The following is a 19,274-nucleotide window of genomic DNA, read 5'->3' as shown; positions in this document are numbered from 1 at the left end:
AGGAAAAAAGAAAGAAAAAAAATAATAATCTGTGAATGTGGAGAGGGGCCGGGGTCCCTCTGCAAGTTTCTGCTGACTTGTTAGCAAGCTACAATATACTGCTTTTAAACCAACTCCAGCTACATTTCTCCTGCCTTGTTGTCGCCGGGGGCCCGGGCGCTGCCGCCGGGGCCTCCGCGACCCCCCGAGCTCCTCAGGGGGGGCTCGGCAGGGTAGCCTCCTCCATCCCTTCATCCCTCCGTCCCTCCCTGCCGCGCAGGGCTCCGCGGCCCCTCCGTGGTCACCAACCGCTGCGGCTTCAAGGGAAGGCGGGGCGGGGCGGGTTGGGGGTGGGAAGCGGGGGTGGTGGTGGGATTTGGGAAGGGGGAGCGACCCTCCCACCCCAGCCCCGCGCAGGGGACCCGCTCAGGGCACGGCAGATACAAAGGGCCCCCCCACCTCTTAGCTCCTCGCTAACTAGCTTGCCTCCTCCCACCGCCCAATTAGGCCTTTTCTATATATTCAATCGAATAAATATTTGGAAATGCAGCTAAGTGGCAGGTTGAACCCCAGCTGAGGCGGGGGGTGGTGGTGGTGGGGTTGCCGGCAGTGGCAGGGGCAGCGCCGGGGGTCGCGTCCCCCACCTCCTCCCCGCAGCTCCTCCGGCTGCCCGGCGAGGGGAAGGGGCTGCAGCTGCCCCTTTCCTGGGGCTTCTTGACACCTGCACTCCCCGGTTGGGAGCTGGGGGGGACACACACAGCGTTTGGGGGGCTCTGCCTCCATCCACCCTCTTCACCTGCAGGGGAGTGGGCGAGGAGCCCACTCCTAGGTGTGGGGGAGGAATGGTAACCCCGACTTCCCGCGGACGCCTGGGAATTAGGTGGAATTGGGGGGCTGGGAGAGGGGTGTGGGGATGGGACTCGATGGCGAGTGGCCTGTCCCACCGGCACCGCTAAAAGCGACGGGCCCAGATGCAAAAGGCTCCTTCCCCGGGGGGGGTAGCGTGGAGGGTCCTGCGTGGGAAGCTCCGGCTCGGGGTCACCGGGCGGCAGCAGAAGTCACGCAAGAAAAAAGTCAATTCTGCGTTGCTTCACGTTGTTCGGCGCCCCACGCAAAGAGAGAAATGCATTTGATCCATCGGAAAGGGCTTAATAGACCCTCCGTGTTGGTTTGTTTTTTTTTTTTTTAAATTATTATTATTTTTATTTTGTTTTATTTTAAGTTAACCTGTGGGTATGGCAGCCGGGCGTCCCCTTCCCAACAGGCGGCAGATGTGCCTCGCTGCCGAGGGATGCCCTGTGCGGGAAGGTGGCCCTGGGTGGCCGGGACGGACCCTCCGACGGACGGACAGAGGGACGGGGGGGGAAAGGGGGGGTCAGGGCTTGCCGCAGCCGCCCCACCAGCGGTGTCCGGGCGCGCAGCCATTCATAGGCAATGCCCGCGGACGCATGTGCACGGCTATTACAGGCACTGTCGACATGCTTCCTCCGGTTTCATGGGGCATTTTGACTATTCAAAGGGTTAGTTTTTAAGTCTTGAAATAGCGAGTTTGGGATTCCCCACCACCCACCCACCCTCCCTTTTTTTTTTTTTTTTTTAAGACCCGTATCTTTACCCTGTCGGCTCTCCACTTTACTGGGAGAAACAGGAATCCATCCCCCCGCCCTTCCCCACTTTTTCTCCCGTTTCTTTCCATCTTGGGACTAATTTCATAAACGGCGTGACCTCCACGAATCGTGTCTATATATTTGTTTTAAAAGGCCCCCTTTCTAATTGGCTTCACAGTCACTGACTTTGACGTGAGGTTTTTTGTTGTTTTTTTTAGACACACTCCCCTTTTTGATCCTCAGTGGGTCGGAGCGGCTGAGTGTTCTGCAGTGATTACGAATGACAAATAAATACATTTCAGAAGCCACAACTCTCGGCTGCCGTGGGCAGACCCCTGGTCCGTCTTGCCCGGGTACCTTGCAAACCGGCGCCGGTGGCGTGGGGGATCCCTTTTACGACAAAGCGTTTTCGAGAGGAAAATAATAAAAAAAAGACAGAAGGAGGTATGGGAGAAGAGAAGGAAAAAAGGTTTAAAAAAAAAAAAAAAGAAAAAACCCAGAAGGATAAGAGAGGAGGTGAGCGAGAGGAGAGATCCGAGAGCACAAGTGGAAACTAATAAAACTCTTGTTAAAGTGCTTGCTCAGGATCCATGGCGTCACCAGGTCTTTTACTTAGGAAGCCAAAGAGTTTTATTCCTAAATGAGTTAAAGACCCATTTACCTCTGTCGTGTTCTATTCATCAAGCCACAAGTCGAGAGTCCCTAACATGAAACTATTTGTTTGCTTACACAACCAGCTGGGTGCAATTTCACGTCTGAGATATCTATCTGAAAGCGCCTCTCATTTATTATCCTTACTTGTCAGCGAATCCATTTTCCAACTTTTCCCCCCCCACACCCCCAAACCCCCCCCACCCCCTCCCTCCTCCTTCTTCTTTCATTGAAGGCTCCGGATTTAAATGCTCCCTTAAATATTTAAGCACCTACCCCTTCCCCCCTCTGATCACCTTCAGCGCGAAATAGCCGGGGAAGGAGGCTGGAACTGCAGAGATGGGGAAGGCGGCCACTGCCCAAGGTGACTCCCTTATCACAGCTCCTGCCCCTCTATCCCTCCCTCTCCCTTTCTCCCAAGGCCTGTCTGACAGTCTTTTGGGGGTGTTCCCTCCCTCTCTCCCTTTCTTTTTCAAGTGAGGGCATTCCGGCTGGACATCTTCCCACGGTTCCAAGGAGCAAGGTGCAGCCACCTGAAAAATAAAATGACATTATCCAGCTGTGGGGAAGGGTCGGAGACAGGAGGCACCCCCCCGCCCTGCCACTTTTCGTGGACGGAGGGGCAGGAGGGGGCGCAGGTTGCCCTCTCCGGGCCGATGTTGGCCGTCACCCGGATTCAAGGGCTTGTGTGCGGAGGGTGGTAGTGGTGTTATTCTGATGAAGGCTTGAGGAGGGATGTCAGGATCTCTTCTCCCACCCCCACGTGGCTTCCACTAGAAATACAAAGACAGTACGTGAAACGGGCCCGATCGGGTTGTAAACGTAATTGCGAGGAAAGAAAACAATTAACAAAAGGGACAGTGGGAAATTGTATCTCCCCTCCCTTCCCTTACCCCCAATTTTGAAAAATCAGGATAATGTGAGTAGTGTTTCAAAGCAGGACCGTCTGGCTGACAAGAGACTCACTGTTAGTAATCTCAATGATGGCTGTATAATAGTGTATATACATCTCCTTGTCTGCAGAACCCTCCATCAAGCTTAAAGCAATGGATCAAATCCAAAACTACAGGGTATAAAATATCCCCAGTTGTTTAAAAAAAAAAAAAAAAAAAAAAAGGAAAGGGAAGAAAGGATGGGGAAGGGCGGGGGGAGGCTCCTTGAAGGAGAAGCGGGATGGTGGCTGTAAGCTATCCTATTGTGTTGATTTAGGAAGACATTTGCCGCATATAACGTTTAAGGCTGGTCATATAATCGCTCGGCCAAATAAATACAGCACCGGCCAAAGCGTGGGGTCCCTGCGAGGAGGGAGAGGGGGGTACACGGGACGTGTTGAGGGGGGTGTCAGAGACCCCGCGGTTGTGCGTGTGCGTGTGCCGGGAGGCAGCCCAGGCTGCATCCCGCTCGCCGAGGGCTGATTAGCATTCCCCGGCAGCCCGCGGACCTGCGCTGACAACTAACAGAGATATCCAGCTCACCACCAGGCCTTCTCCTTTTGTCTGCAAACCCCCGCCAGCAGCCCCCAACCCCCGCGCCTCCGCTGACCCGCACCGCTGCCCGCCGCCCCCCCCCGCTTTCCCCCCCGTCCCGCACCTCCCCGCAGCCTTACTTTTATTTTTTTATATTTTTATATATATATATATAGAGTTAACTTTTTGTTCCCCTTCCCCTTTGGACACGGAAGTGGGGAGGGCTGCCCACGGCCCCCAGCGTCCCCACGCCCCTCGGGGTTCCCAGCAAGCCAGGGTTGCCCTCCCCCCGCCCCCCCCCCCCAGCCCCCCGCGGCCTTTTTTTTTTTTTTTCACTTTTCCAGAGAAACTATTTGCGCTGCGGCATCCGTGGATTCCTTCAACAGACACACGAGTCCCCCTGTTTGCTCTCCTTTTGTCTTCCCCCCCTCCCCCGGGCTGTTTTTTCGGGGGTGAGATATCCTTTGAAGCGCTGGACCTGCTCCGCGTAAAGAGCCGGTAAAGAAGGAGCTGGGACTTAAATCCACAGGCCAGAAAAGCGCTTTAAACTCCCAGTTTTGAGCCAGACTGCATTTCTGAGCGGCTGAAGAGCCACACAAACTTCCAGCAAAGTAGCTGCGGCTCCCTGAAGTGATAAATAAAACTGGTCAGGTACTTTCTTTTTTTTTTTTTCCAGAGCGCCATACAAATTGGTCCATGTTGACAGATGTTTGTCACTTAGTAACTTCTTTCCAAGTTTTTTCTTTTTTTTTTTTTTTTCCCCTCCCTCTCCCCTCCTCTAAGCCTTCTTCCGAGCTTGCTTTGTTGTTTTAAAATATGCATGTCTCTCAGGAATGCAAGTCACGAGTCCAAACTTCGTGTCCAACCTCCCACAAGAAATGATCCTTTTATAGGGAACCCGATATGTCTCAATCTGCACTTCACTCAAAGCCTCTGGATATAGGGCACTGGTCCCTGCTCAAAAATAACTCCGCTGAAACGCCTTTTCCACCTAAAAAATCCCCACGAATGACTCCCAGGGAAGAAATATAACTCCCATAATTAAAGGCGGCAGCGGTCAGAGGGGAATGCAGCCTGGAGGAAAAGAGAAAAAAAAAAAAAAAAGAAAAAGGAAAAAAAGGGTGGGGGGTGGAAGCAGAGAGCGAGAGAGTTTTTATTTCTGTGCTGGTTGCACTGGGCCGTCATTAGCAGCAGGTTTATCAAGACGAGCCTCTGGTGCAGCTCCGTGTGCGTGGGGAGAAGGCGACAGCCCGTGAGGAGCAGAGACGAGGAGGGATGAAGGAGCAGAGAAGAAGAGGAGGGATGAAGGAGCAGAGCCCAACTCCGAGAAAAAGAGTAAGTGACCCTCAGTACAATGCAGGAGCCAGGGGACCGCCGGGCTTTCAGTCGGCGGCCAAAGTTGGCTGGGGAGTGCGAACAATGGCCATGGGAATAGGGAGAGGAGCGGGACGGGACGGGGAGGGCGGGGGGGGAACACGGGGCGGGATGGGGGGGGAACACCGGGATACCCGGCGTGGGAGTGAGCCCCGGGGTCCCAGCGCTTCCCCGTGGGGAGCCCGGGCGGGGGGCGGCGGGGGATGGGGCCTGCCTCGGCTTATTTACGTGGAGGGGGGAAAAAAAAATAAATATGTAAGATTAAAAAAAAAAAAAATATGAGGAGAAAGGGAGAGGGAAGGAGGGAGGAAGGGAGGGGAGCGAGAGAAACTTCCCAAGTGATGAGAAACAGATGAGCTCCCGCCTGGGTCACGTTTGCTCCCCGGCCCTGATGTGAAGTGACGTCAGCAGTTGCATACCCTATCGTCGTCAGAGCAAGCGGGACGGGGAGAGGGGCCTTCCCTCTCCCTCCCCTCCCTCCTTACCCCCCCTCTCTGTCGGGACAAACTTCCACCAGGATTATGGAAAGCCGCGCCCGGGGAGCTCCTGGCCGCCGCGACACCTTTCCCTGCGTGAGCCGCCCCGTCCCCGCACCCCGGCATATGGGGAGCCCGCGGGCCCCTGCGCCTATAGGAGCTGATAAGGCACGAGTTTTCAGCAATATTTACAGCACCGCTTTTAATACGCACCAGATGGTTCGCGACGAGGCTGCCCCAGCCAGCGAGCTCCTCGGTTTTTACTCAGCAGCATTTTGTTACAATTATACTCCATGCTGAGATCAATTTTATTTGGTGACCTATTTTTTTTTTTTTTCCATATTTGCAGCATTTTATGTGAAATCACCACCAACAACCCCCCTTCCTCCTCGGCGGCCCCTTGGCACAGGGGCAGGGCTGGGAGAAGCAGGAGCATCTCTCCTCATTCCCAGTAATGAGACGCTCCTGCCCGTGTGTGTATGCATGTGTCCGCGGATAAATAATACATATGCGTATTTATTCATTATATTTGATCAATAACGCTCCTATTTGTTAAACCTCAATTGAGTGCGCTCTCCTGCCTGATAACAAACATCACAGGGCGATAAATATTGCATACGCTTAATTATTATGCCAATGCACTACGCCTCGCTCCTCTTAAGTACTCAAGCCCCTCGTAAAAACTCCTCGCAAACACGAACGTCTCTCGCAGATATTTCGCTGCGGAGAGGGAAAAACCCAGCCCCTTGAAGTCTCTGGGAATTCTTAAACATTGACAGGAGGAAACTGTGGCTAATACATTCCTGCGAGCTAAAACGCTCTGCTGCTAAGGAGAGGGAGAGAGCAAGAGAGCAATCCTTGCCTAGAAAACATCCCAGGGCTTTTAATCCAGTGCCCGGGATGTGTTAGCACGCCGTGCAGGAAAGCTACAGCCAGGATCGCGTTTTTCTCGTGGAGTTTTGCGACACCACCCCCCCCCCCGCTTTTTTTTCCTTTTTTTTTTTTTTTAAATGTACAGCAGAGAGCCTGGTTTCGGCATGGCTGTGTAAATAGCCAATTTACTCCTCTGCAGGTGTGTTCTCCCTACACAAACGCTTTCCCCACTTTTATAGGAACTCTTAAATTTTCTTTCTTTTTTTTTTTTTTTTTTTTTGCCTCTCCTGCTAGAATCACAGATGTTTATTTTATTGATATAACCTATACCTTGGTTATGCCGAGAATAATATGCCTCAACTAACAGTCATTTAGCAAATAATAGAGGCGCTCTGGATGCTTTCCAATGTTACACATGTACTTGGTCATAAAATGATATGTGAAAAAAATTAACATCTGCTTTCCTAAAATAAAGTGTTGCAAGTAGCTTTTTATGAATGCTTCCCTCATTTTAAAAAGAAATATGTAGAGATAAACTGGCATCCATATGTATAGCATATTTATAATGGTTTTAGGATTTGAAGGTAGCTATTCATTGCATAAGCCATTTAGAACTGACGTTTTAAAAGCTACTTAACCTCAGACATCCTTGAATCTTAAAGAAGGATTCCCAACGATATTATTTAAAGAGGAATTTGCTGTAATTTAATTGCATATCAAGGCGGAACTGTGCGCAGGCATGGCCCCGGATGCTGTGTTTAATACCGCTCGAACTCTGATTTTATTTACCTGCGTCCTCAACACACGTCCTGCCCTCTTCCCTTCCGACCAGATGCCCGGGAGGTGCGATCCAGCTCCCTCCTCGTTCTCCTGCCTCCGATCCCACCTTTGTCCCGGGGACGGAGGCGACGCTTCCCGGCGCTGCTCACACCCGGGCTATTTCACCGAGCTTTGTCCTTTTGTTTGGGGGGGGTAGGGGGGGGATCGGGATCTACAGCCACCCGTGTCTTTTTACCATTTCTGCAATAAAAAGGCCGGGCTCTTTCCCGCAGGAGCAGCCGGAACGTTTTGGTTTTTTGTTTTGTTTTGTTTTGTTTTTTTTGCAGATGTTTTCTGTGCCCAAAAAGACCCCCGCAGGCTTCCCCCCAGAAAGGGGCTCCGAGATGCTCCCCCCGCCTTGCCCAGAGAGAACCCAGATGCCAAAACCTACAGAGTCTGGTGGGGGGGACACATCCCTCACCCCCCCATCAGGAGACACCCAGCCGGGTCTGACCCGCGCAGGGAGATGCGGGGGGGAACACACGCGTCCCCGAGGCTGAGCCCGCGTGGGGTCAAGGCGTGATGGGGGGGGACACACCGAATCCCAGCCCCACCTTACGGCCCCCCAAGACGTAGGGTATCCGGGGGACCCTCCTCACTGCCCCCCAAAGCCTGGGGCCTACCTTGTCCTGTCTCACGAAACAGGGGTGGCAGGGGACGTGGGGAGCTGCCCCCCCCTCCCTCCCCCGGGCGTCCCTGTGCCCCCCAGTGTCTCTGTGCGCGGGGGGCAGAGCCGGCCGGCCTGCCCCGTGGTTGTGGGGAGAGAGGTTAAGAGAACGGCCCCTTTCTGAGTGACAGGGTGCTTTTTTTCTTCCTTTTTTTCCCTCTCTCTCTTTTTTTCCCCCCCTTTTCTTTTTTTTTTTTTTTTCTTTTTCCCCCAAAGGCCGACCAGAAAAACGCTGCTAACACGGGCAGGGGAATTTCCAGAGCTCCGCAGAGACCCCCTGCTATTTGCTTTGGTGAGGTAGTTTGTTTTCTCTGCCACCAAGGCTCGTCCAAGGAAATGCGGGCTTGGGGGACAGCAGGGAAAAGTCATGTACAATTTCTGGAGAGGAAAAAAAAAACAAACCACCCCAAACTCCTCATAACCCTGCCTGGGTTGGTAAAAATCATTAAAATATGTTAAGTGACATGAAGTTTGGATTTATGTGGACGCACCGGACAGAAAGTGGACAGAGCCAGCGGGGGAGAGTCACGCTTTAAGACAGGGGGTCTTTATTTAAAGATGGTGTATTTATGGGGAAAGAAAGGGAATATCTTACAAAGCTCTCACTATACCCCCGATAACAAAACCTGTCACATCTTTACTTCTTGCTAGAAAAGAGCGAATGTCCTCATTTGAACATCTCTAAAGTGATTATTAGATGCCTCTCTGAGAAATCAGTTTCTGAGACCGAGCCCGGAACACACACACAAAAAAAAAAAAAAAAAAAAAAAGGGAAGAAAAAAAAAGGAGAGAGAGATTTGTTCACACTGTGTCCATCTCTTATTTTACCTTCTCAATACCGCTGGAGTATCCCTCTGGCCGCACTCTCACTGAAGGACCTTTCGTTAGTACGAACAAGCCTTGCTTTAAAATAAAAGATTTGCACCAAGAGTGGAAAAAAAGAGGGAAGATTAAGAAATCCAGCTCACACTAAGAAAAAAATAAAAAATTATTATTTTTGCCCCCCCCTTCGAGGATGTGAGAACTTTTTTTTTTTTTTCCACCAGAGTGTGGAATGAAGGACACAAAGACAGTATATCAGTGAAAAGAAGAAAGTGGCCTTTTAATGAGAACTAAAGAAAACCAAAATGTAGATGAAGTGTACCGTAAAAGCTGCTTCAAAGTACAGTCTAATTCCCCTGAGTTCAGCCATCAGATAGATTTGGTAATTGGGAGTTTACTGCGCAGAGGTGAGGCAGTATGGTATGGATAACCCTGTATTTCTTCCCTTCAATAATTATAGATACGTTTCACGGACTGTCTTTGCACAGAGGCATGAGATACTAGAGACCTTTTACTCCTGCAAATGAAGGAAGAGCCACTCATCACCATAACAAAATAATAATAATAATAGTAAAAGAAAAAAGTACAAACCCACCCTACCTGCATGCTCCAAGTTAAAATGATTCCCCCCTTTTTTAATTGTGATCCTGGCTGCGAATGGACTCTAGCAGGGGCGATAACAGCATCAAGTCGCTGCTGCTACCTTTATTGGTGTTTGCTTCTCTGCCTGGCTTTCATTTTGTGTGTATTTTCTGACCTTCGCTTTTGCTGTACCACAAAAACTCCTCACAAGCAGCAGAGCGATAAATCCAACCAAAAATAAGACAGATTTCCTCATCGATGTGTAATAAAGTTAAAGGACATTGTTTTGTCAGACAAGCGCTAAGTAGAAAATAAATCTTTGGGTCTGGGGAAACAAAACGGAGTGCTGCTGGCATGTGTGTAAATTTACTTTTAAAAGCAATAAATCAATGTTAAATTAAACAGCTGGGCTCCCTATCTCGGAGGAGGTTTCAGGTTTAAGCGAACCTGGGCGGCGAGGTGCAGCAGGACACGGACTCGGGTGGGACCCCCCGGCCGCCCCCGCGACGGCCGCTCAGCCCCGGGAGCTGCTGCCGGACGGGGAGAGGGACGAGGGTTTCGCGGGGGGGGACCCCGGGAGCTGCCCCCCCCCCCCCCCCCCCCCCCGCCTCGGCCCGGCCCGGCCCGCGGTGAGGGTTGCCCGCCGAGCCCCCTCGCCCGCCCTGCGCCAGGGCTGGATATCGCGACCTGCCGAAAGAGCCCGATGCTGTGATTATCCGTCTGCGAATGTCCCCGTTTCTGCACCGCCGGGCAGAGGGGCATGGCACGCAGGCGGCCGCCGCACAGAGGGGAAGGAACCTGCGCTTTTTCGGGGGTCAGTCCCCATTTTCGGGGCGCTGAGGAGGGAGTGCGGGGGGAGCTGGGTGCACGTGGGCCACGGGACCCCCGGCGTTCCCCGCCCCATCTCGTCTGCGGTCTCTTTCCTCAGATGCTGAAAGAGGTGGGGAGGGAGAGGGTGAAGGGAGGAAAGGGGAAAGGGAAAAAGGAGGGGAGACAGGGGGAGAAGAGAGAGAGGAAAAGAGAAGGAGGGGAAGAGAGAAGAAAGGAAAGAAGGAAAGAGGGAAGGAAAGAGAGAAAGAGAAAAGAGAGAAAGAGAGGAAGAGAGAGAGAGGAAGAGAGGAAGAGAGAAAGAAAGCGAGAAAGAGAGAAAGAAAGAAAGAAAGAAAGAAAGAGAAAGAGAGAAAGAGAGAAAGAAAGAGAGAAAGAAAGAGAGAAAGAGAGAAAGAGAGAAAGAGAGAAAGAAAGAAAGAAAGAAAGAAAGAAAGAAAGAAAGAAAGAAAGAAAGAAAGAAAGAAAGAAAGAAAGAAAGAAAGAAAGAAAGAAAGAAAGAAAGAAAGAGAGGAAGAGAGGAAGAGAGAAAGAGAGAAAGAAAGAGAGAAAGAAAGAAAGAGAGAAAGAAAAAGAGAAAGAGAGAGAGAAAGAGAGAAAGAAAGAGAGACAGAAAGAGAGAAAGAAAGAAAGACAGAAAGAAAGACAGAAAGAAAGAGAGAAAGAGAGAAAGAAAGAGAGAAAGAAGAGAGAAGAAAGAGAGAAAGAGAGAAAGAAAGAGAGAAAGAGAGAAAGAGAGAAAGAGAGAAAGAGAGAAAGAAAGAAAGAAAGAAAGAAAGAAAGAAAGAAAGAAAGAAAGAAAGAAAGAAAGAAAGAAAGAAAGAAAGAAAGAAAGAAGAAAGAAAGAAAGAAAGAAAGAAAGAAAGAAAGAAAGAAAGAAAGAAAGAAAGAAAGAAAGAAAGAAAGAAAGAAAGAAAGAAAGAAAGAAAGAGACCTGCAGTAACATTTCAGCACGCTGATGTAGACACAACATGAATCAATAAGTTATTAACACCCCCAAACAACAAAAACAATATCGCAGAAGAGAAAACGGCGTGGTTTTCTGTTAGGAAATACCTGTACGTGATTGAAAATTTCGAAAATAACCCAGTAAAAATTTTTTTTGCCAATAAAGATATTTTAATACACAGGCGTGCATTGGTTTTTGCCATTTTCTTCCCAGCACCCGGGGCGACGGATGGGGCGAAGGGTCGGCAGTGGCTCCTCCGCATCCAGGAGCCCCTCGGATGCGCTTCGGGACCCGCTCCCCGCCGGCCCGCCGCCGCCTTGGTTGGGTTGTGTGGAAATAACGCGAAGACGACGCAGAAGCAATTTTTTTTCTCTTTTCTTTTTTTTTTTTTTTTTTTTTTTTTTTTTTTTTGTCCCTGGGATCCCTACAAGTCTCAGAAATAAAAGGTGACCCTTGACGGGACGAGAGCCGCAGCGGTCATTTAATACACCCTGCCTTTGTCTTGCTCTCTTTGAGAGGAGGATCTAAATACCCAGCAAAGTTTGTTCGCCTGTTTGTTTGTTTGTAGATAAGGGCATTTTCAGTTTCTAAGTTTCACCCAAGGCACTGCTGCTGCTATCAGGTAGCATTTAAAAGCAGCCTATTTGGTTCCCCCTTGGTGCCTTGACAAATCGCCTTGGCTCTTCGGGCGCACTCGCCCCGCACCCCCGATCGCGCCATGATAACACCCAGAAGAGGTTTTATTTTCTGTATTTCACATTTTTCCTGGCAGGCAGGAGCTGGGATGGCGAGTCCTGGAGGTGAACAGCCCGGTGGGCGCCGCTCGCCCCCTTCTTCCCCCCCCGGCCCCCTCCGCCCCCAGATCCGCATGTCGCGGAGCGTGGTCGCACAGAATTAATTTAAAAAAAAAAAAAACAAGATGGAGAAATAGATTATCCTAATAAACAGAAGAACAAACGAAGGACAAAGAGCGAAGCGGCCCCTTCGGAAGCCGAGCGGGGCTTCCCCCCGCGCCTCCCCCGGGCCCCGGCGGCTGCCGCTGGCCCTTCCGCACCCGCGGCCCGCTCCGCGCCCGCGCCACCGCGCCGCTTCCCGCCGCGGGGGCTAGATGGCGCTCGGCCACGCGGGACCGGCCGCGCCGCCGGCCCACGCCGCCGCGGACAGCACCGCGCCCGCGCAGCCCTCCGCGGAAAGACCCGCGGGGCGCAAGCGGGGCGGGAAGGAGGTGGGGGGGGAGACGGGCAGCGCCGCTGGGGGGGGGGGTTGCCCTCGTGTGAATGGGGGTGGTGGTGGGGTCCTGCACTCCCACGCGTGTCCTGAAGCACGCAGTGAGGCCCCTCAGGCCTGCCCGGCCCCCGCCCCAGCGGGCAGACCCGCGGAGATTTGCCGCGGGTGCGGTGGGAAAGGCTCCTGGGGTCTCGTTCCAAGCAGGAATATCAACACGTCAGCCTCCGTGTCACTCCGTCATTAACCCATCAAAACAATTATGATGCATTCAAAGTGCAAGTGCCATAAAATCAAACGCGGGCCTTTGATCTTTTCAGGGCTGTGAGACATTCTGTGTATTTTTTTTTATTTTTTTTTTCTCCAAGGCGAGTGTCAATACCCGAGGTAAAGATTGATAACGCTAAATCGCGGGGAGGGTGTTCTCCAAATTCACCCCTCGCCCTGTTCGGGCTCCAATTACAATCCTCCTATTTAGAGGCTGCACGTCCGTTTTGTGCAGAAGAAATTACCTTCTTGCAGGACAGACATTCAAAAAGTTGTTGTAGGAGATAAAACTAGCAGAGAGCGAATTCGGCTTTAGACCGTGGGTCTGCGGCATGCTCACCGCTAGCGCTGTCGCTGTCGTTATTACCGTTATTAATTGAACTGGGAGGCTGCTATCATTTGCATCGTTCCAGCGATACCTTGAGGAAAGTGGCCTATGGGATGGGGAAAAGTAATAGTAAACAGTGAATCACCAGACGCTGCCTCGCAGACAAGGCGGGATGGGGATGATGCTGAATTGCTCATTTGAACTCATTTTCTCAGAAACGTGGCAGCTCCTTTCTCAGTGGGATGAATCCGAAGGAGTTTGAGTGGCCTGATTGGTAAACTTTATTAGGGATTTTGGATCGGATTATTCGGATTTGGTGCCGTGGGATCTTTGTGGAGTCTCTCCCTCTCTCAATAGGTGTTAGGCTGTAACTAGGAGGCGCTGAAAACCTAAGGCGGAAAATTTACAACTTGATCAGCTCCAAACCACACACACCAAAAAAAAAAAAAAAATCTGCTACTGTTGCAAACATATGTTACGGATTAAGTTAAGCAAATGGCTCTAGTTTTGCAAGGTTGAAAGCTGATAATGAAAACTTACATGCTAAAGAGTTTGGCTTTTGTTCTAACTCCAGTTACTTCGACGCTAACAAATCCGCTAACATACCTTGCCGGGAAATAAAATAAATTAAAAAAAAAAAAAACAAAGAAAAACCCCCCAAAAAACCCCAAAAAACCCTCAAACCAACAAAACTGCATCTCGCTGGGAAGGGAGTCAGGACAATTGCCCTGCTGCCGGAGCTGTGCCTGCCCTGAGCTTTGAATTTCTCACCAGCTAATCTCGGCCAGGTATTCGTTTCAGGGAAGAAATAAGCGAGGGCTCGGTGCTTTCGCTGTTGCCAGCCCCCGCGGCCGGGGCTGAGCGAGGCTTGTCGCGGGGTGTCAAGCCGGAGAGGTCAGCACCCCGTTTCCCGAAGGACTGCCAACACCTTAGGAGTTTGGATTTGTTTTCCTTTCCCCTTTCCCTCTTTCCTCCGCAGCGCAAAACCCTCACGGCAGCGTGAGTGAGCGCTCCCTTCGCTGAGGAAGACCGGGAGGAAGGCTGCGTCCCAAGCTCCCCTCTGGAGTTTGGCCCCTCTTCTTGTCCCCCCAGCCCCCTTGTCCCCCCAGCCGAGGTCCCCGCTACTTTCCCCGAGCATCGCCGCTCGCTCCGGCGGCGCCGCATGTCGCGACACCGGCGACAGGACAAAACCCCGCCCGAAGTCAGGGCTGGTCCCCCCGAAGCCGCAGTGGTGGGGCCGACGGGAGACAGGATGGAGGATGGGTGAGCGGGCAGAGGGATGGGGAGGAGGACAACTCCCCCCTCCACGCGGAACCGGGAACGCGCAGGGGCTTTCCTCCCCCCGAGCGGGCAGCGTGAATGTGACATTGACAAATGGCCGAAAGACAGGAAAAGTCATTTCAAACGACTTTGAAGGGTTACAGGAAGAGAGGACGAGGAGAGCGCAGAGGAGGTCTCGGGACTCCTGCTCGGACTGGGGAAGATTTGTTTCTTTCTTTCCAAAGAGAAGGGAGGGGGGAAAGTCTCCAAAAAGGGAAATAAAATACATTTGCTCTATTCGAACGGGAAACTTTCTCTGCTCCCCAGGCGGACGGGAGCCCAGAGGGGAGAAAACGCTTTTGAACGACCTTTTCCTTCCCGCAGAGCGCGGCCGAGCGCTGCCAAGCGCGCAGAGATCCGCGTGAGAGCGGGGCCCCGGTCACGGCCGCGCACGGCGGCGGGGGACGCGGGGGGACGCGGAGAGGGCGGCCGGTGCCGCCGGCTCCACCGGCGTGGGGTGAGAGGCAGAGCCGCACCCGGTGCTGGGAAAGGAGACGGAGTTATATAATTCTATAAAAAAAAATTAATAAATCCGACCCCCCGAAACCCCCAAACCGCTCAAAACAACAGAAAACGCAACTAAATCTGTGCAGTCGGGGTCAAAATCCACAAAGTTGTGGCGGATCCTAACGAAACTCCAGCGCTTGCGTTTGCTCGCAAAGCGCTCGGAGAGCCCACGGCTCGCTGGAGTTATGGGGGTCCTTTTCTCCTCGGCCATGGTAAAGGCGCAAAGTGGAAGCCAGCTCTGCCTCCATTTACCCTTAAAATAAAAAATAATAAAAGTAAAAAAAAAATAAAAAAGAAAAAGACAAAGAGAAAAAAAAGGAAGGAAAAGAAATTGAAAGGAAAAATAAACCATTCTTGGTGAATATTCAACGCTTCAAAATATTTAAGCCTTCTGTTTCGTGTGCGTGTGACGAAGCCTTTGATGCGGGCGTCTTCCTCCGTGGCGAAGTCGCTGGGCGAAGCCCCCCGCGCTGTGGGGAGCCGGGGTGGGGGGCACAGCCAAAACGCCCCGCAGTCTCCCGCACGGCGGGGGTCGCACCATAGGTACCCCCGCTGCCTCCGCCGCGGCTCCCGGCCCCCGGGGAGCAGCCGGGCGACAGCCCGCACCCTCCGCCGAGGTCTGGGGGTGGTGGTGGGTTGAGTCAGTCCGGGGGGAGCAGGGGGTTACCCCAGGGAAGCCCACAAACCACAAGTGGGGGGGACATGATCAGCCGGGCGGCCCCGGGCCAGCCGCGGCGGCGGGACTGGGTGGCCGGGGGGCACGGAGCAAACGGATTCCTGGCCCCCGGCCCTTCCAGCCGGCCCCCGGGTGGGAAGGTGTCCCGGAGGGGTGCCCCAAGCCGCGTGGGCCCCACGGCGATCCTCTCCAGGGGCAGTGCCCGCACCCCGGTGCGCTGCGCTGGGGCCGGGGCAGAGGCGTTCGGTGTCTCCCCGCAGCGGGGCGGGGGGTCTTGCGCACGGGGACTGGGCCCCGCCGGGGTCGGGGGGAGCTGACCCAGCTCTGACACCCCCGGGAGAGCTCTGACAGCCCCCTGTTCGCGGGAGGCGAGCTGCACCAGGCGGTACGCACCGAGAAATCAACTTTTTTCCTCTTTTTTTTTTTTTTTTTTTTTCTTTTTTCTTCTCTCCCCATTCTCTTCTTCCCCTGCCTGGCCGCAGCGGGCGGTCCCCACACTCCTGGAAGGTGACCATCGGGGACGAGCGGTGCCTGGAGCGGGGGTGCATCGTGTGTGTCCCCCCACACCCCGGGGTGGGGCGGCGGGGGGGCACAGGGACCCGGCGGCGGCGGCGACGGCGGCGGCGCTGTCCATGGTGCTGGGCCCGCCCCGAGCGCCGCTGGGCCCCGCCGCCCCCGAGGAGGGGAGGGAGGGGGGGGCAAGAGGGAGGGGGGGTCCCAGAGCCCCTGGGAAGGGCGGCATCCCGCCCGGTGGTCCCTGTCCCCACCGGGAACGGTCTCCTGGCTTTGATCCCCACCGCCGAGTTCAGGGCGTGGGGGATCCCACGGGAAACGCGGCCCCCGTGTAGTTCTGGGGACAACCACCACTCCCCCCCCTACGCCGAAGAGAGGATGCACGCTAAGTTGGCAGAAACTACAAAGGAAATCATTAATAATCCACATAACCATAATAATAAAAAACATCTGAAGTGTACCTAGAGAGGTGCGTGTAGGGGAGATTCTCTCCCCCCCCAGCCAGCTCCCGGCCCAAGAATGAATCAAAGGCTGGATCTTAATTGAATTAGCGAAGAAACTCGGCGGGAGCGAAGGTGGAAGGGGACGGAGAAGCAGGGAAAAACTGGCGAAAGCCGCCGGCAAACTGGCAGCGCCCGGCTTGCCGCTCGCTGAGAGCCGCCAGATCAATATTTGCGAGTTCGGCGCAATGTTAGCGGCTTTCTCCGCAAAACGCGGGCGAGCAGGACCGGGCACAGTATTGGGGAGGACGTTATTTTTGTACCTGCGTGTTGCGGGGACACACGGAGGACCCTTCGCATCAAGGGCTTTGCTATAGAAAACAAAATATCTCGTCTGTTGGCGGGTCAAGCTCAGAAAGAGAAGGCGTGAAACGGTCCCGGGAGGAGGGGAGATGCGCGGGAGGGTTATTTATCTAATTGTGTCGGAGATAGCAGCTTTAAAGAAGGAGTTTGAAGGCAGAAGTCTGGAGACAGACCTTTGCCAGGCATTAGGGGATTAGGTAGGGCGTGAGTAAAGAGAAATGGAAACGACAAAAGGAGACGACCCAGGCCTTTCCTCAGAGGGGTCAGCTCTCTCCTGCGCCGCATTTAGTGGGAAATAAGTGATGCTATTGTCTCCGCCGGGATAAACCAGCCTGCAGAACCGTCCCCCGGAAACATTCATATTTACTTGACCCCGGCTGAGGGGTGCGGGGAGCGTGGGGGGTGGTATTTAAGTCGTTCGTTTCATCCCAGGGGATGCCTGGGAGCGGGGTCTCCCCGCGGGTCTCCTCTCCGGGTCTCCCCGGGACCCCGCGGTGGCAGCCAGACCAGGGCGGCGGAGACACTCTTGTCTCCCAGCGCTATTTTTCTTTCCCACTCGTGTTCCACCTTGCTCCCCGCACGGCGCGGGGGCGGCGGGAGGCTGGCGCCTGCCGGGAGCCGGCGTTTGGAAATCACTCAGGAGTCAAAACTTCCCCACGTAACTCCCGCAGGCGCGGCGGGTGCCAGTCTGTGCTGGATACCCACATCCCTCGGGGAAAGGCTTCTCGGGTCGATGTTAATGAAGGAAAAAAACCAAACCAAACCAAACCACTAAAAGCGATAGTATAGGAGAAAGTCTTCTCTCCCCTCCCGACTCGCAACCCACGCAGTGCCGTCCTTCCAAGGCGCTGCTCTGCCCGCCACGGGGTCAGGGGACCATCGCCGTCTATTTCACTTGGAAAAAAAAAAAAAAAAAAAGCCCCTTTATAAAAAAATTCCTCCTTCCCCAGAGCTGAGGAGACCCAAGCGCAAAGGCTGCAAACCGCGGGGGGCTTCCGCCCAGCAAGAGACCGGAGAAACCTTCGGGTTTCTGGGCAAAGTTAAACCTGGGTGGTGGCATGTCCCCCAGGACCTGCAGCTCACCTACACGTCTGAGAGGTCCTCCCGAAGTCTACGTGAACACTGTTTATTATTTTATTTTATTTTATTATTTTATTTTAAATCCACTCAAAGCAAGAGCTCAACATTTCCAGCAGTCCGGGTGCGGACGGAGGAGGAGGAGGAGGGGGATCTTCATCGCTGGTCCGTTCCCATCGCCAGGTCCCTTCCTCCTCATAACAAGGCGTTTTGATGGGAAGGGAAACTTGGAGTGTGTGTGTCATAACTGGAGCGTGCGGTTATTGTGCAACTGATGGACCAGAACAAATTCTGCATCTCGGGAGATGGTTTTCTTCGTATTTATGCCCAATATCTATATCTTTATACGGAGGGATGGGGGGAGCGCCCAACAGAAAGAATAAAACTGCTCTCGTAACGGGTGAAATGAAACCCACTGGTCACTGCGGGCTTGATGAGAGAGGGGGCGATTGTTTGCATTTTTCGCATTTGGCCACCTTTTTTTTTTTTTTTTTTTTTTTGCCACGATTTAAATGACAGTACTTAGGACGGCGAAATTTAGAGATGCAGTAAAGCTGCTTGTCTGAATCCACTTTGAAGTAATAATGCTAGTGGGTCTGAAATCCAGATCTACGAGCTAATCTCTAGTTTTGCCTTCAAACGGAATTCAGTTACAAAGAGCTTGGAAAGATTTTGCATCTATTCAAGAGGCACAAAATCTTTAATTTTCTGAGGAGCAAAAACTCCCCAAGAAACTTCATATAGCTCCTTAGGTTTTGCTTAGCATACGTGATAAAACATTGATTGTCGCAGTTTGGTGACCCATGAAATTTGGGGGTTAGTTTTCTCTTCAGACCAGAGCATATAATTATGCAAATAAAGAGCTGTCACTGATCTAGTGAAATACTCACAAACACATGCAATCCAAAATGGAACAGAAAAGTGAAAATTTGTGGTATTATGATGGTACAATGATAAATGACATCTCCTTCCAAGTTTCCCGAGAAGTACATTTTTCACACTTTGTCGAGTACGTCAACATAATGCGGGCAACACACACACACAGACACACACACACACACACGCACGCACACACGCACACACGCACACGTCCCTGCGAGATCCAGATACCCACGAATGTGTGCACAGACACACACACGCATCCCTCAACTCTGTAAGATGCAGCTCTACCCGGGTGTACGATGGATGTACACATTCTTGGCAGGTTATTTTTGGTTTGGCTGACTGGAGGACGGTGCAATATGTGGCTCCACGCAGTTTTATAGATGTGACACTTTTCATTTGTACTTCTGAATGAAATTCCTATGGGGTGGGGGTGGGGGGAGGAAAACACACAACAATTAGTGGTGTTTCTCGGGGACAGAGGAAAAATGCGCGTTCCCATGAAAAGCAGCAGCATCTTTTGACTGAGTCCGGGAGAATCACACCGCGATGACTGCAACCAGCGCATACCCATGTATGCACAA

This window comes from Chroicocephalus ridibundus, chromosome Z, assembly GCF_963924245.1.
Source record: "Chroicocephalus ridibundus chromosome Z, bChrRid1.1, whole genome shotgun sequence".
Taxonomy (NCBI): Eukaryota; Metazoa; Chordata; class Aves; order Charadriiformes; family Laridae; genus Chroicocephalus; species Chroicocephalus ridibundus.
The sequence above is the reverse complement of the archived record's forward strand: the minus strand, read 5'-3'. Positions refer to the sequence as shown.